This window comes from Gobius niger (genome assembly GCF_951799975.1).
Source record: "Gobius niger genome assembly, chromosome: 10".
Lineage (NCBI taxonomy): Eukaryota > Metazoa > Chordata > Actinopteri > Gobiiformes > Gobiidae > Gobius > Gobius niger.
The window spans coordinates 826001-837487 of record NC_136861.1 but is presented as its reverse complement, the minus strand read 5'-3'; the positions used below and the strand labels follow the sequence as shown (position 1 = coordinate 837487).

At 44.8% G+C, this 11487-nt stretch overlaps 1 long non-coding RNA gene across 1 annotated transcript in view; it reads right to left on the bottom strand.

The window, feature by feature from the left end:
* Positions 1-889: 889 nt before the first annotated feature.
* Positions 890-11487, bottom strand: part of LOC306969752 — a 123827-nt gene continuing 113229 nt past the window's right edge. The window contains exon 2 of the long non-coding RNA XR_013793345.1: positions 890-1034. This is a non-coding gene — a long non-coding RNA (uncharacterized lncRNA). The remainder of the gene's footprint in view (positions 1035-11487) is intronic.

Below are 11487 nucleotides of genomic sequence, written 5' to 3'. Positions count from 1 at the left end.
ATTTCTACATAAGCATTATTTGGTGTCAAATTTCATATTATTTTTATATTAAGTGCATACTATTTAATTTTATCATCCATGATTTATACTGTACTGTTCTGAAAGAAGTATGTGTAATACATTCAACAATGTCAAATGTCAAAATACATTTTGTCATTTTGAATAACTGAAAATATTTTTTGTAAACTTCATTTTTGAACTGGTCCCTTATTGAGTGTTGAAAGTCATGAAACAACAAATCCTTCCAAATGCTCCTAAAGAGGCAAATTAAGATATAAAGTAAGAACAATGTTTCAAACATACAGTTTCAACTGGCCATACCCTTAACATGAACTAACGACCCACCAGGGCAAACCTTTTCACATTACAACCTGGCTCTTGTATATCTTTGCTTTCACATGCATCTTGTGGAGGCTACAGGATGATTAGTAGACAAACAGTTGCAATATAACATTCAGGGAAAAAGTCCAATTTCAATGACCATTCACCGACATTAAAGACAGATGAAGTTGTGAGGATAACACAATATTAGTAAGGGCAGGATGTAAGCACAGGGCACGCCACTGTTTTGTGCATTTTGAGAAAGGCAAGAACGAGTAGGAGCTTCTCATAAAGTCTGCATTACAAGTAGAATGCAACAAATCTGCTCCAAGTACCGTTTGTTTGGAGGACAGGACAACCCCCACGTTTTTCCATGTATTTCATGAATTGTGTAAGGCCCTGTAAAGTCTGGCTCAAGTCGTCCATTAAGTAAAAGAAAATGTACAGAGAATACTAACATCAGACTGTACAAAGCAAATCTTAGTAAAACAGAGGATAATAAAATGCTCTTGTGTCTCTGCTTCCTTGAATTACAGAGGAGCACCTCCTGTCCCACACTGTTCATTTATTTATTGGTTTATTTGGTCAGGACAGTGCATGTTAATGAACATACATGGGTCTCATGCATGTAAACAAGCCACACCAGATTGTAGCCTTGGGCTAATTTCCATCCGTCGTCCCCCATGTGCACTCTCAAACACACTCACACAGGGCTTAAAGTGAAAAAAAAATCCTGAGGAGGCGCGTAGCGGGGCAGGTCCGACACCGCGCTCTCGTGCGGGGCTTTTAGTGCTTATTTTAGCGCGGGTGATGCGACCCCGTTAGCCCGACTGTTCTCACAGAAACAGTAAATAAACTCACTGTGGATCAGTCGTAGAACCTGCTGCTCTTCGCCTCTTTATCCGATTCTCACTCGTCTGGTCATAGCGTCCATTTGGCAAAACTTAATCCATAACAAAAGCAGCTACAGCCTCCGCGTGGCAGTTGTTTTGTCTGGTTTCCCCAAAACTACATTGAATGACCTCCCAAAGAAAGCAGCAAGGGGTGAAAAAAGATGGATTAGAGAGGGCCAACTGCTATTTGTGAAGTGGATGGACAAACGGGAGGTCACGATGTGCACCTCTGTTCATGGTGCATACAGTGGGAAATCAGTCAAGCAAAAGGTCAAGGAGCAAGGCCAATGGAAGACCGCACAAGTGCCCTGTCCCGATGCTGTGGTGGATTACAACCAGTCGATGGGCGGTGTTGATTTATCTGATGCCCTTATTGGCTACTACTCTGTCCTCCACAAGACAATGAAGTGAGGACTGGTTGGCATGGTCCATTATGTAGAGACATCCGTATCAAAGCCTCATAGTACTTTATTTTAAACTTAAGTGCATGGTCAATTGGGTGCTCAAGTGTTGGTAGATTTGAGAATAGACAAGTGTTGGAATCTTTATTCTGATTTTCAGCATTCTGCACAATTTCTTCAGACTGTAGCTCAGTGTCTTCTACTTTCTCTCTTTCCTTGATGTCCCTTCCATCTCCATCTCCTCATCTGACCTATCAATTTCCTTCCGTCCATCTAGTTGCAAAAAGTATACAAATTCATGTAAATCAGGCAACTATACAGCTGTACAAAGGAAAAATGCAGTAAGTGCATATTTTGTCAAAATTGAGTTAAGAGCAGATTTATTCTCATCTGTACTATCTTGGTCGGTGAACTTTTGGGTATTTGGATTTTCTTCATTGGAATGAAAACAAAAAATGGAAAAACAAGTTGTTTTTCCATTTTGGTTTGCAAATCAAAAAACGAAACATGAAAAAAAACAGCAATTTTTCAAGTGAATAATCCGTGTACCTTTCGATCATTAGTTATTCCGTTTCAAAATAAAATCAGAAAAACAACATTTCCATTTGTTTTTTTGTTTTTTTTCCCTTTCTAAACTTCAATTAGAAAAAGAAATCTTGTATACGTCAATGTAAATGTGTTTGTTTTGGTTCTAGTTGTTTTAAATTCCCCCCAAAATGATGACGTTACTATTATTTCGTTGTATTATTGTTTGCGACACCGGAAGTGAGGAGAGACCTCAGCTCAGAGCCGCTCCTACACTTGTTTGGAAAGTTTTATGCATATACTTTTTAAAAATTGGGCAACACATGCAGAGATCAGAGATGCTTTATATTACCACGGAGGGAAGGGTTGCTCAGAAATATCCGTGAGGAGATTCTGCTTGGAAAACAACTTTAAAAAGCTGGGCAGACACTGTGCGTCTCTGTCGTGCAGTGGACAGGGGGCTACGAGCCACGAATAGCTGCTCACGACGAACGTACGAGTGAAAATCACACGGTCACAAGGTTTTCAAACATGTTTGATGTTGTTTGCGAGTCGTGCGGTCCTGGCCCTGTGGCAGCGACACTGAAGCCGGCGGAAAGCAGCGCGAACACGGGGAAATGCAGCTGCAGGCGCCGGGAGGAGAGGACACACGCGTTATCAGTCCCGTCGCCAGACGTCAGTCTTAAGGGGGGCATATGAAATCCACATTTACTATTAAATACATATTTTTCATATGGTGTTCACGTAGCCCTGGCTCACACTGATCATTACATTAAACATGATCAACAGCAAATATGACCAGACCAACTACAGCTGCAACATGAGTCCTCGTGGAGGAAACGTCAGTACAGTTGCAGGCGGCGTTTCTCCGAGTTGAACCTTCTCATCAACACATCCTTCAACTCAAACTTGAATTTATGAGAGTGAGGCCCTTTTCAAAAGCAGCTGAATGAGCTGGGCCTTGTCTGTGCAGAATACTGCGCCGATGCAACGAAAAGTGTGGAAAACGACCGGACTCTGGGGCTGTAGGACGAGCGCCTGTACCCCCACACTCCCCCCCCACACCTCCACCCCACCGTTTTTGGACCATGAATATGGCTCGGTCGCGTCCACTTTTCAGTCTCTCTCAGCTTCACTAAAGCTCCAGTGTCTGAGTGTAAAACGCACACTTGGAACACGGGCTCTTTTCGACTTCAGCGCTTTGTAGTAAAACACACACGAGCACCTGTCACTGCCTTTGCCTCTCACGAGCCCGGACGGGAAATGAGCATAAAGAGGCGACATCGTGGACTCTCAGAGCGGAGGATGATCGTTAATACTCCTCTATCATATCAGCTATGTTTTATTTTGTGCCCAGACAACACGGGAGCCGTGCGCAATTAAGGAGGTCCTGGCAAGACAATAAGTGATGTGCAACCAGCTCGTTGTGATAAATAAGGCTCTTCTGTCAATGAATGACACCTTGAACAAAATCAACGACAATTCCAAAAAAATAAAGAAGTGTTCCAATGATGTTGTTCTTACTTACATTAAAATAATTGAATGAGAGCCTGTCAAAGCCGTATGGCCCGGGGAGCAGGGGGTGCAGGCCACTGCTCTCTTGGTATCGCCTGCTCTGCGTGTGTGTCAAATGGCACACCGTGGTTCTCTGCGATGTTGTGGAGGACCCCACAGGCCAGGGTTTTATGGCACACTTTCTCTGGGGAGTATAAGGCCCAATCTCAATTCTCTTTTCTACCCCTACCCCTTCCCCTAGCCCTGGCCCTTTCCCTACACCCTGAAACCAAGGGCTAAGGGCGAGGGTTGAAAAGACCGCTCTAAGAAATGGGACAGCCCTCCATTTGACTGCATTCACTAGGTTAGTATGTAAAAAAAAACGGAAAAAAAAAACCCAAGCCTACATGTCTCTATAGCACGTTTCTACTGAACCAGTTCATCACTTGACCGATACTGTTTTGTAACACCTAAACAACAGGACTCGTCTCATCCTAAATCCAACAGATTTTCATCTGTTTCTGCTTCATCCGGCGCTACATGCTCCTTCCCCCGTCCGTGTGTTGCTGCTTCTACCGCGGGCCGCTGTGGCTGCAGCCAGAGCTGCGAGAGATCAGCTGATCCGCTCATGTAGCACAGTCAGCGGGGCCGGCAGAGGTCGACCCGCTCACAGTGCGCACAGGGCGGAGCCTCCCCCGGGGCTCAGAGCGGAGGCTGCCGAGGTGCGCTCAGACCGGGGACAGACAGCCTCGGACCCGGGCTCGGAGCACAGCGGCGAGGGCAGACAGACAGCGGGGAGACAGACAGACAGCCGGGAGACAGACAGCGGGGAGACAGACAGACAGCCGGGAGACAGACAGCGGGGAGACAGCGGGCGCAGCAGCCATGAACCTGTGTGTCATGGCAATAGCGACGTATCGAAAGTTTGGAAAGAAATTGCAAAAGTCGCCAATGCAGCGCAAATAGCATTAAGACCTATGGACCGGCGACATGCATAAACCTTGTCATATCTTTCAGTTGAAGACAGCAAATTACTATACAGAACCCATAAAAGCACATAAGGAAGTGCACACGACTGTCCAATAGTTGCTGAGACAGATTTAGCACACTAGGCATAGCAGCACCATACAGCAGTGAACAGAGAGAGTTATGATTTGACATATTTTTCCTTTTCTTTTTAAAAAGCTATCAATGTCCTTTGTGTTCTACAGTGTCTTGTATGTCTGTAATACATATTACTGCTTCAGAAATGTAGCAGGGTTACACTGCTTGGAGTTCCTTTTGGTAAAATATAAACTGAAAATAGTAATAATGCCATCCAATGAAAGTATTGTCAATGGCACCAACGTAATGTGTTGCAAAGTTGTGGCATTTTTAATGCACTTTTAGCTTGAGTTACTTAAAAAAAAACACATTATTGTAACATATTACTTTTGCAACACTACAGATTAATGATCAACTTGTAAATCACCTGATGTGATGGCAGCTGAGAGGCGGATCTTTGTTGTCATCTTTGTGCGCATGAGCGAGTGGGTGTGTGGCAACAAAACAAACAATATGGCGGGCTGTAGAGACCGTACAATCGACCACACAGCAAGAGTGAATCATCCTCTTCTCTAAATCCTCCTCCAAACGTGCAAAACAATCAAACTACAGGTATAATGCGGTGTTTCCTGCCACACGACTCCCATGATGCAACACGACAAACATAGACAATGACGTCACAAAAGATCCTTATTGGACGTTTGAACTGATGGCGTGAGTGGATCCCGCTGATTTCTAAGCATTGTGACAACTGTCAACGGCGCCAAAGACACATTTTGTACGTACAAATGGCAGTTGTTGTTGATACAATTACACGGAAATGCCAGGAAATAGAGCGCGCCCACAATTATGGGGTGTCTGGTGAACGAGAGGCGCGTTCACTTGCCAGCTGCCACAGAAACCTGACTCGGATTCAACATTTGTTGTCTCAACAGGCTTTTGAGGATCTCCAACAATGCTTGAATGACCTCGGAACACTAATTAACGGTCAAATGTGTACGTCTGGGAATGAAAGGTATTCTGCTTCTCGAATTCATTCAGCTGAGTTTTTATAGGTGCAGATTTAGCTCGGCCTATGTTTTTCTCAGTGGGTGCCCAGGTTGAGATCATGGTCCAGAGTCTGCTCTGACTGCACACTTATATCCACACTTTCTTCTTTTTACCACACACTGTTTTTTTAGTGTGGTCTAATTTTATACCCTTTTTTATATAGCTCTATTTAGGAGTACAGCTTATTTAATAAAGATCACTTTTTATAGTTAACCTATTTCATCCCCCCCCTCTTTTAAACTGTGATCTTGGTTATGGTTCTTTCTTTCAGGGCGATGTGGAAAGCCAGCCGTCAACGTGACCAAAGAACAATTAATTTTTCTTATAAACCAAGGCCACACAGTCAAACAAATTGCCAAGATACTTGGTTGTTCCTCCTCGTTTTTGTTCAAAAAAACAAAGACATTAGGAATATCATCAGAAGACTCCAGAGTCAATATCCAAACTCTGGATACGTGGTAAATATTTAATAATTAGTTTACATATCTAAAGCATTAATTCCATGTTTTAAAAAAGTCTTTATTTTAGATGATGAGAGCCTTGTTGCTTGCTGATGGTGTCAACGTTCAGAGACGGAGAGTGCGAGAGATTTTGGCCCAGGTAAACCCAACAGCTGCAGCCCGAAGGTGGAGCTCCACAGAGGCAAGACGAGTGTATTATGTACCGCACCCCAATGGCCTTTGGCAGATAGACGGAAATATGCGCCTCATAAGGTAAGTATATAAAGATGATCACAAACACAACACATGTTTTCAGTGAAGGTTCCTGAGTACAGCTGTGTACAGCTTTACAATCTGGAGAGAATATGGATTCAAAACATTTTTAAATTCTCAGAATATCCTAAAAGCCAATAATATGGCTATACTGTAGAGATGGTGCATGATCCAAACTTATGAATAGTAATTTATCTGTTTGTTTATTCATTTGATCGGAATAATGCACATTAATGAACAATCATTAACAACAACAGATTATAGCAAAACTGCTCATTTACATCTGTAGTCCCGAGGTAGATCACACTTTAGTCAGGTTTAACCCCCACCTGAACTGAGGACGTTTTCTCCAGTTTTGGCTTTACCCAAATATGACTGCTTCGTGACAAACGAAGCAGCAAAAGAGCAACAGAAAAGTGACAAAAAGCAATTAAAATGTGGCAGAAAATGTGACAAACGCAATAAGAAAACTTTTTTGTAAAAACTCAGCAACAACATGAACAGAAATATACGTTTAAGTGAGATTTGTAGGTCTTGGCTTTCAAATGAGACGTTGGCCTGTAGACTGTAAACTCTAGAGAAGCTTTTAGATTTGGGTAAAACTGAACTGGAGAAAAGATGTTAATCTTTTGAATGTTGTTTGTTTTTCCGATGGGGATTTGTAGTTCATGGAGCCATTGACGGAAACTCACGGCTTGTAACCTCTAAATCTAAATTGCAGCAGTGACAACCGAGCCTCTCCTGTGTTGTCCCACTTTGTTCAGGCCACTTGCAGATATGGTCTTCCATCTAGAGTAAGGTCAGACGGTGGTGAGAACTTTTTGGTTGCTTTAGTTATGAATCTTCTCCAGGGTGTTGGAAGGAGAAGTGTCATTACGGGGGAATCAACACACAATCAAAGGATTGAACGCCTCTGGAGGGATGTGTTTTTTACAACACTTTCTGTTCCCTTGAAGACACTGAGCAACTCGATCCCTGTAATGACATTCACAAACTATCACTACAACTTGTTTTTCTTCCTGAGATTCAAAAAAACCTTGAACGCTTCAGAGAAGCATGGAACAACCATGCGCTCCGCACTGAAAACAACAAAACTCCAACCCAAATCTGGACACAGGGGATGCTGTCCAATATGGCCGTCGATTGTGCTGCAGTGAACAATGTCTTTGGAGAAAATCCTTTTCAGCAACAAAATGTAGAGGCCATCCTTGCACATCATGGAATTAACACAGATGATGATGATGATCTTCCGGCTGTAACAGTCGTGCCCTGTCTGATCCATCTTTCTCAGCAGAAGGAGTCCATCGGTCATGCTATTGAGAACATTTCTGATTTGAAAGCAAAGTATCGGGCTTGCTGTGTGAAAATCTCGGACATCTTTCAACCCTAAAATGAGACTGCAACACAGTCTCACTCCGAAAGCGTCATAAATTGACGGTCACTCGCCTTTAGCGTAACAGTACGCAAAAGGTGCCCGTTTGCGTCTTCTCTGACGCTTTGGGTTTTTAATGCATTTGAAATCAACTGTTTTCACACCATTCACCGACATATTGACACTATTCTTATCCATTCTATTAACACTTCCAATCACATATAAACATATAAACCGCACATTATGTATGAAATAAAGCACTTACCATTAGTCGAGTCTTCCCAATCCCTTGTTGTGGAGTTTTCCTTGGGTGTACCCTCTGAGGTGTGGTTTATTTTTAAAATAGTCCATCGAAAACGTGTCCGAACATTTTTATCTCGTTTACAACTTTTTAAATTTTTTTTTTTAGAAATGTATAAACAACGAGCTAACAACACAAGTTTGTTTGGGTCACGAGGAGACCGCTTACATGTCACGTGTCGTTGTTGACCAATGAATACAACGGAATTTTGCCGGACACTACACTTCCCAGAATTCTTAGCTATGTCCGTCCGTCCGCAATTTTACTTTTATTTTTATATTTGTAAATAATTTGTATATTTACAAATAATTTGTATTATTTGTAAATAATTAATTACTCAGAAAAGCATGAACTGATTTCTAAATAAATGTATTAGATTAATCAATCTTCTGCCACCGGAAACTATCATCATGACAGTTTGCCATCAGTTGCGTGGCCATTAAGAGCCCAGATGAGTAGAAGTTGTATTATGTATTATGCATTGTATTGGGATGGTAATATGATCACTCATCATAGGCAAATTTAAATTAACTTAACATGGTAAGTTTCAGATTGGAGAAGATTGGATAAACACAGTGGTGGTATCACAGATGTTACCATAATGTTAATATGGTGTTACTGGTGGAGGCAAACGCCATTCACAATATGTAGCCTATTTTCTGTTTTGTTTTTTTCAATCTATTTTGTTTGTTTGTTTGTTGACCAGAAATGACGAAGCCAAAAATGAAGAAGTGCCCCCACTGTGGTGGGGAAAACCCATTGAGGCAGTGCACCTGCAGGCTGCCTGTTAATGAGAGGTTTCAGCTCAAACAGCAGGGTCTCAGGGAGACAAGTTGGGCTTCCAACATTAAAACATGTAGGAATGAAGGGAGAACAGTGAAGAACACGCAGCTTTCTGTGGGTTTATTTCATTTTTTATTATTTTATCACACTAGCCTTACACCACTTACAAATGATTACCTTTTTTCCCAGATCACGAAGTTACATGAACTGGGCTATAGCCCAATTCTGTTTATGGGCTGTAAAACCAGAAACGGACCAACTCTGGCAGGTGATCTCCTGCACCATCTGGAGTTGGACTCCTTGGGGCAGGAGATAATTTAAAAAATGAAGAAGCTCTATGAGCACCTCCTAAAAAGTAAGATCAATATTTTATGATTAAAACAATAACAAAAATATTGTGACAAAGTGCATAAAAAAATAAATCGTGAAAGGAAAATCACATGAACAAATCATCTTATTGTACATATATTACCACTGTAGATTTATTTTTATTTGCTATATTTGCAGGGTTACATTTTCCACAGGTGTGCTCCCCGTCTGCAGCTGATCAATTTATTCTCCACCTCACGCCAGTTGAGCAGCCTCTGTCCACTGAGCAGCCTCTGTCCACTGAGCAGCCTCTGTCCACTCAGCAGCCTCTGTCCACTGAGCAGCCTCTGTCCACTGAGCAGCCTCTGTCCACTCAGCAGCCTCTGTCCACTCAGCGGCCTCTGTCCACTGACCAGCCTCTGTCCACTGACCAGCCTCTGTCCACTGAGCAGCCTCTGTCCACTCAGCAGCCTCTGTCCACTGAGCAGCCTCTGTCCACTGAGCAGCCTCTGTCCACTGACCAGCCTCTGTCCACTGAGCAGCCTCTGTCCACTCAGCAGCCTCTGTCCACTGAGCAGCCTCTGTCCACTGACCAGCCTCTGTCCACTGACCAGCCTCTGTCCACTGACCAGCCTCTGTCCACTGAGCAGCCTCTGTCCACTCAGCAGCCTCTGTCCACTGAGCAGCCTCTGTCCACTCAGCGGCCTCTGTCCACTCAGCGGCCTCTGTCCGCTCAGCAGCCTCTGTCCACTGAGCAGCCTCTGTCCACCCAGCAGCCTCTGTCCACTCAGCAGCCTCTGTCCACTCAGCAGCCTCTGTCCACTGAGCAGCCTCTGTCCACTCAGCGGCCTCTGTCCGCTCAGCAGCCTCTGTCCACTCAGCAGCCTCTGTCCACCGAGCAGCCTCTGTCCACTGAGCAGCCTCTGTCCACTGAGCAGCCTCTGTCCACTGAGCAGCCTCTGTCCACTCAGCAGCCTCTGTCCACTGAGCAGCCTCTGTCCACTGAGCAGCCTCTGTCCACTGAGCAGCCTCTGTCCACCCAGCAGCCTCTGTCCACTCAGCAGCCTCTGTCCACTCAGCAGCCTCTGTCCACTGAGCAGCCTCTGTCCACTCAGCGGCCTCTGTCCGCTCAGCAGCCTCTGTCCACTGAGCAGCCTCTGTCCACCCAGCAGCCTCTGTCCACCCAGCAGCCTCTGTCCACTCAGCAGCCTCTGTCCACTCAGCAGCCTCTGTCCACCCAGCAGCCTCTGTCCACCGAGCAGCCTCTGTCCACCCAGCAGCCTCTGTCCTCTGTCCACTCAGCAGCCTCTGTCCACTGACCAGCCTCTGTCCACTGACCAGCCTCTGTCCACTGACCAGCCTCTGTCCACTGACCAGCCTCTGTCCACTGAGCAGCCTCTGTCCACTCAGCAGCCTCTGTCCACTCAGCAGCCTCTGTCCACTGACCAGCCTCTGTCCACTGACCAGCCTCTGTCCACTGACCAGCCTCTGTCCACTGAGCAGCCTCTGTCCACTCAGCAGCCTCTGTCCTCTCAGCAGCCTCTGTCCACTCAGCAGCAGCCTCTGTCCACTCAGCAGCCTCTGTCCTCTCAGCAGCCTCTGTCCACTCAGCAGCAGCCTCTGTCCACTCAGCGGCCTCTGTCCTCTCAGCAGCCTCTGTCCACTCAGCAGCCTCTGTCCACTCAGCAGCCTCTGTTTGATCACCTTGCTCCTCCTCCTAAGAGGCCACGACTGAAAGGTTGAACTTCTAGTTGTTTAGTAGTATTTTTGTATTAGTGATGTGCGGGTTGCAGGTTCCATCACGGGTTCCTCGCGTTTCGGGTTGTTGGGCTGGTTGGGCTGGGTTGGTGCGGGTCAAAAAATGCCGGTCACTGCCATTCTATGCCGCCGTACAAGCATTCATTGAATTCAGTCACAACTTTTTCCGTCGTCTTTACAGCAGGTTTTTGGCGTAAATATACAGCGGATTTTCATAAAACAAGCAGCGTTTTGCAGCTTGTGATCCAGAGAACGCCTTTGTGGAGCTCATGTCCTGTTTACCACAGTATGTGCGACTGTGTGTGACTTAGCGTTACCTCTGCTCTCTTTCACAGCGCTCTTTGGAGGGACGGGGAGAGAGCGATGACGCGGTGATGCTGTTCATACGGATCACATTTGTAATGCGTAAATTTAAATAGTCCTGAAAAAAACTCTGACCCGCGCATCACTATTTTGTATGCCACACAAACTTACTATTTTTTCCTTTGACAATATAGAATGCAGACAACATAAGGCACAGAAA